Below are 6,662 nucleotides of genomic sequence, written 5' to 3'. Positions count from 1 at the left end.
TCCATACCTCAGAAACGATCCTCTTAGCCATTTGCAGCCCCTTCTTCTTTTTGGATCTCTTTCTTTATGGTCTCTGGCTCTATATTCGATTTATATCTATATACATATATATATATATAATATATATGTTATTGCAGTTAGTGTACTTGGAGGTTGTTTTTCACTTCCGTATGGTCTGTGCAAGTGGGTCCAGACACTTGCACATGATGTGTGTATTCTTGTTGGTTCTGAGTGGGTTTCTGCCCTATTTCTGTTGGTGCTTTCCTTTGGCACATTCATGGTTCCTGGAGGGCGTTTACTGCTGGTTCTCCTTGGCCGCCGTATCAGTTATTGTAGAGGTGTTTGCTGGATGTCATGGTGGATTCATGGGGTGCTTTCTAAAGGATCCTCTGCTTCTTATGACATGTTCGTCAGACTCCTACTTCATGGGATCGAGATCTCTGCTCTTTTGATTCAGATGCTAGATATCTTTTGTTTTGGCGGGATTGCGATCTATATATTACTCTGTGATCGCCATTGTATAGTGGCTTCCTGGCCAGATTTTCTTTTGACTAGTGGGTTTGGTAACGTTGAACAGCTACCAGATTATATTTATATTGACAGATTGGACTCTCCAGGATGATAGCTCCGGGATGAGAGCTTTTGCATGGACCTCATGCGATCATCTCGCCATTATCATTTTGTCTTCCTCAGCATGTGGTTCATAGCGCTTCTCCTTTTTGAATAGTTGGTTGCCGCTTATTTGGTAGTCTTCTAGGGTTCGTTTTGCTTTTGTAATTCCTTCCCTAGGTTGCTTTGTATTTATGTTTCTACTGCTTTAGCCTTTTTGAGGAGGTTATGGTTTTATCCACCTCCTCTTTTAGGTTTTTTTTTTTCTGTATGCTGTATTTTGTTACGTTTATTTTGTGGATATATACAGGTATGGGTCTGCCTAACCCCCCCGCATCCGGCGGTGTTTTCCGGAAAAAAAAAAAACCCTAACCCTAAACCTAAACCCTAACCCTAAAACCCCGAAACCCAAAACCCGAAACCCCAAACCCCAAACCCCAACCCCCAACCCTAAACCCTAAACAAAACCAGACCCCAAAAAAATGCTCTCAAAAAACACACACTAAAAACGTGAGAAAAAACACACCAAATTGTCACTATTCACCCACCTTCTACCGCCATGCTTCCGTCGCCGGACCCCGGCCGGCCACCGCCCTCATCTGAACCGCCATCCTCCGGCGACCACCCCTGCAAAATTTCAGGCCAATCGGAGACCGATTGCCCGCCCTTTTCTCCGATCGAAATTCCGGCCGTTTTTTCATCTTCGTCGTCGCCGGCAACCATTGCTCCTCTTGGTGCCGGCCATATGTCATTCTCTTCGTCTCAACCTCCTCTTTCTTTTCCGTCACCTGCGCGACCGGGTAGTTCTCCCGTTCCGGCGCCATTTCCGTCCAAACATGCGCAGTCACTGTTCACTGCGCAGACGTCCGTTATTTCACCGATTCCGGCCAACTCTCCGCCATCCAAGGTACCACTCCAAACCCCGATCTGTGATCCTCTGGTCCAGACGATTCCAATGGCACCTGAATTAGTCCAATCGGAGCTCAGACCCGCCGGGTAATTTCAGATCTAAGGAAATGGACGTTCATTCCTCCCTGCCGTCATTTGCATCGCCGATTTCAGGCCCGATTCCGGCTTCTTTCTTCAATTCTTCTTTAGGAGTTGATCGTCCAGGTATGGGTAACATTTCGCCTCAATAAATTTCGGAAAATTCACCGGTGAACGGAAACCCCCAAATTCCGGTTTTTTCTATTTCTCCGATCACCGGTTCGCTTGATTTCACCCCTCCACCGTCCGGTTCTGTCACTTGGGTTCCGGTTCCAAGCTCGTTGCACCGTCGTCGTTCCACGGTGGTACCTCGACCGGAAAGTCAACAGGAAAGTCAAAGGTCAACGCTGGCCAGTCAACTCTGCAGACTCGACGTGTTAACTCGGTTAATCCAGGTATTTCTTCGGGTATTTCTGGCCCTAATGCTTCTGTTACCCCTCCCCTGTCTTTTCGGGATGTTTTGGCACCTTCGTCCTCTCGGGCGGCCAAGAACAACTTCGAGGATGTTCTTGGGTCGATGGATGAGATGTCCGCACCGTCTTTTAAGGACGGTAAGCCGGGCATTCACTTTTCGGATGAGCTCATATCATCTTTATCTGCCCCGTTTAAGTTTGCTTTGATCGGCAAAATTTCTGGCAATCGGTCGATTGTGCCCAACCATGCTATATCTGCGGCTTTTGCCAATCTCGGTTTTGGGCGACCGTATAGTTTGAAATTCTTGCCAAGGGGTTTTCTTGTGATTGTTCTCTCCTGTGAGGAGGACTATGCCCGTCTATGGACCAGGGGCAATTTGTTTATTGGTCCACTTGGTATCCGATTATCCAAGTGGACACCGGAGTTTAATTTCCAGGCAGAGTCTCCACTTGCTCCGGTTTGGGTCAGACTTCTGGAGTTACCACTCCATCTTTATGATAAGAAGAGCCTTTGCGCTCTTGCTAAGCTTTTGGGTACTCCCATTAAAATTGATGATCACACAGCAGATGGCACTCGGGGGTCCTTTGCCCGCATTTGTGTTGAGATCAATGTCTTGGAGCCCCCTGTCCAATCCATCTGGGTATCATGGGGGGCTCACCTACAGGAGATTGAGGTAGTTTATGAGAAGATTCCAGCATATTGTACTGATTGCAAGATGCTGGGACATGCTACCAGTGTGTGTTATTCGCATGGGAAGAATCCCCGCCCAGTCCGGACTAGACCTGCTGGTCCTGTTTCCCCCGCTTCAGGTAGATACTGTGGGCATGACACACCAGGAGGGTGTGGCACCTAATGTTGCTCAGGGTCCTCAGGACCAGAATCCTGATCAGTTCGTTGGCCATAAGCGCAGGAGACGGAGGCGGGCTACGCCTCGTGTTCCTCATGTGAGGGCACCTCCTGCTGCGCATGTTGTCCCGGTGGGTACCTCGAACGCTTTTGATGTCTTGTCGCCTTGGCAGGCGGAGGCGGAGCGAGGTAGTGATTCCAAGGTAGTTGGTGACAGTCCTGATGATGTTCTTCCTTTTGGGGATGAGGGTGTTGGTTGTCATGGAGAGGCGCCCTTGGCGCCGAGTTCTCCTGTGGGTGTTGGTTTTGATCATTCGGGTACTTCCATTATTGAGGTGCTCCCTTCGAGATCAGTTGGTGTGCCTGCTCAGTCTTATGGTCAGGTTCTGGAGGAGGATGAGTCTATCCCTTTTGAGGATTGTATGGATGAGTTGGGATCTTCAAAAGATGGGGTGGCTGTGTTGTTTGGTGATTCCGTTCTGTGCTTGGAAAATCACAGTAGCCATTCTATTCCTTCCCTCCCTGGTTCTCCGGAGGTTTCTTCCATGGTGGAGGAATTGTTTGTTAGACAGGGGCCCCCTGTTTGTGAGTTGGTTGCCAGACAGGTGTCTGAGGAGGATCCTGATTCGGGGTTCGATAGACACTCTGCGTCTGCTGTTCCGGACATTGGTATGTCTGATGTGAAGAAGAGGAAGCAGGACGATCTTGAGGATTCGTCCAAGAGGCGGCAGGGTGATCCTGATGCCCACCCTTTATGAATTGCATGATCTGGAATATCCGGGGACTTCGGGGTTCGGAGTCCCAGCAGAGGCTGCATGCCTTTGTGAAGGAGAAACAGGTTAAGGTTTTGGCTGTTTTGGAGCCGATGATCGATTTAGATCAGAGATTCATGACTCGTCGTCTTGGTTTTTCTCGAGTCATTTCGAATCTTTCTGGTCACATTTGGGTGTTTTTTGCTGCTGATGTGCAGGCTGAGTGTGTCCTTGATCATGCTCAGTTCCTTCACATTAAGGTTTCTGCCCCTTTTTTACCCACATCTGTTTTTTGTTCTTTTGTTTATGCCAGATGTGATTATATTGAGCGTCGGGACCTCTGGTCTTCCCTGCTTCACGTCAAGCCTGTTCTGGGTCCTTGGCTGGTTGGTGGGGATTTCAATGTTGTTCGTGATGCGTCTGAGTGTTTGGGCACCCGTGGTGGTAGGTTGCTACCCATGGAGGAGTTCAACACTTTCATTATGGATTCTGGTTTGATTGATGCTGGTTTTGAGGGGTCTTCGTTCACTTGGACGAATAAGACCGTTTGGAAGCGGTTGGACAGGGTTATGGTTTCTGTTGATTGGGGTGATCATTTCAGCTCCATTCGAGTTGAACATCTCCCCCGTACTGTTTCTGACCATTGTCCGCTTTTGGTTACCGCTCCGGTTTTTGCCCGTGGGCCGAGCTCGTTTCGCTTCCAGCGTATGTGGCTTCGGCATCATGGTTTTTTGCAGACTGTCAGGCTTAATTGGAATTTGTCTTGCAGTCTGATTGGTATGTCGCGTCTTTTTGTTAAGTTGAAGCGTCTTAAGAATCACCTCAAGTGGTGGAATCGAGATGTTTTTGGTAGCATCTTTGATAAAATCACCGAGGCTGAGAGTGCAGTTCGTTCTGCTGAGCTTGCCTGTGAGGCCGATCCTTCTGATTCGAATTGGACTGCCCTGTCCGATCGTAATGCGGATCTGGCCCGTGTCACCGCCATGGAGGCGGATTTTTGGAAACAAAAAGCTGCATGCAACTGGCTAGAGGATGGTGAGCGGAACACCAAACTCTTTCATAACATGGTTAAGAAGAAGCGTGTGGCTAATAAGATTTTCCGCATATGGGATGATGGGGTTTGCCTGACGTCTCCTGAGATGATTCAGCAGTCGGGTGCTTCATTTTTTCAGCACTTACTCACTGGGGATCCCTTTGTGCTTGATTGTCCTGATTTTTCGGGGTTTCCTTCGGTGATTTCTGATGAGGAGAATTATGGGATTACTGCTACCCCCTCCCTTGAGGAGGTGCGTGCGTCTGTTTTCTCCATTTCTCCTGACAGTGTGGCAGGCCCTGATGGCTTCTCTTCGGCGTTTTTCCAGCATTGCTGGGAGATCGTTCATCAGGATGTGTTGGATGCGGTTTTGGATTTTTTCCGAGGCTCTCCCCTGCCCCAGAGCTTTACTGCCACCACGATTACTTGATCCCAAAAGTCGAGGGTGCTCGGGCTTGGTCGGATTTCCGTCCGATCAGCCTGTGTAATGTCACGAACAAAATCATTTCTAAGTTGTTGTACTCTCGTTTGCGGGCTGTGGCGGAGAGACTCATTTCTTTGAATCAGAGTGGTTTTGTTCCGGGACGGATGATTTCTGATAACATCCTCCTTGCTCAGGAGCTCACTCATAGTCTCACTCTTCCCACTCGTGGTGGTAATGTTATTTTCAAGTTGGATATGGCTAAGGCCTATGATCGGGTCCAATGGCCTTTCCTTTTTGCTGTTTTGCGCCATTTTGGTTTCTCTGAGCAGGTTGTCGCGTTGGTCTCGGCCTGTATTTCTCATTGTCATTTCTCCGTTAATATCAATGGTTCTCTTTCGGGGTTCTTCGGTTCTACCAGGGGCCTCAGGCAGGGAGACCCATTGTCCCCCCTTCTCTTCATCTTAGGGGCGGAGTATCTTTCGCGTGGCCTTGACAGACTCTACTTGCGTCATCCTTCTTTCAGGTACCGTTCTAGTTGTGATCTTTTGATTTCCCATCTGGCCTATGCTGATGATATCATTATTTTTGCCAATGGTGGGTCTCGTGGGATGCAGCGTCTTTTAGATTTTCTGCATCACTATGAGAACTGTTCGGGACAGCTGGTGAATGCTGTCAAGAGTTCCCTGATTCTTCCACCGTGATGCTCTGAGCGCCTTCGCTCTAGACTTTTGCGTATCACTGGCTTTGCGGAGGGGCATCTGCCGATCAAGTAACTAGGAGTTCCCTTATTTCGAGGAAATAGGACGTGTTCTCATTTTGAGCCCCTCTTACAGTCTGTTAGGAGGCGGCTGGAGGGTTGGGAGATTCGTACTCTTTCTCCGGGGAGCCGCATGACCCTTATTCGTAGCGTGCTCCTCTCGATGCCCATATATTTGTTTCAGGTTGTTCAGCCTCCGTTGGCTGTCATGGAGAAACTTGAGAGAGCCTTTAATGCCTTTCTTTGGGGGTCTAGGCCCTTGGAGAAGAAATGGCATTGGGCTCGTTGGTCTCGGGCTTGCCTCCCCGTGGAAGAGGGGGGTCTTGGCTTCCGCAGATTGAAAGATCTCGTGGATAGCTTCTCCATAAAACTGTGGTTTCGGTTCAGGCAGGGATCTTCCCTCTGGGCCAAATTTTTGATGAGGAAATATTGCCTCTTGGCGCACCCAGCTTGTGTCTCTTCTCGTGGTTTTATCTCTCCCACTTGGCGGCGTTTGCTCCAGATCAGGCCTCGTGCGGAGAGTGGAATTCGCTGGCGTGTCGGCCATGGAGATGTTTCATTTTGGGATGATTGTTGGTTCAGGGATGTTCCCCTGTCCAGTCAGACTGAGGTCTGTGGAGATTGTGGTGCCCGGGTTTCCCATTTTCTTTCGGAGGGAACCTGGGATTTTGACCTCCTTTGTTCAGTAGTTGCTCCTTCTTTTGCGGAGCAGATTGTGTTGGTCCCGATTCTCTTGGGAGAGTTGGATTCGGCTCGTTGGATTCATAGCTCCGATGGTGCTTTTTCTGTAAAGTCCGCTTGGGAGTTGATCCGTTTGCGCGCCCCGATCTCTGGCATTAA

Source organism: Primulina tabacum, chromosome 14 (genome assembly GCF_025594145.1).
Source record: "Primulina tabacum isolate GXHZ01 chromosome 14, ASM2559414v2, whole genome shotgun sequence".
Taxonomy (NCBI): Eukaryota; Viridiplantae; Streptophyta; class Magnoliopsida; order Lamiales; family Gesneriaceae; genus Primulina; species Primulina tabacum.
This window is presented reverse-complemented; position numbering follows the sequence as displayed.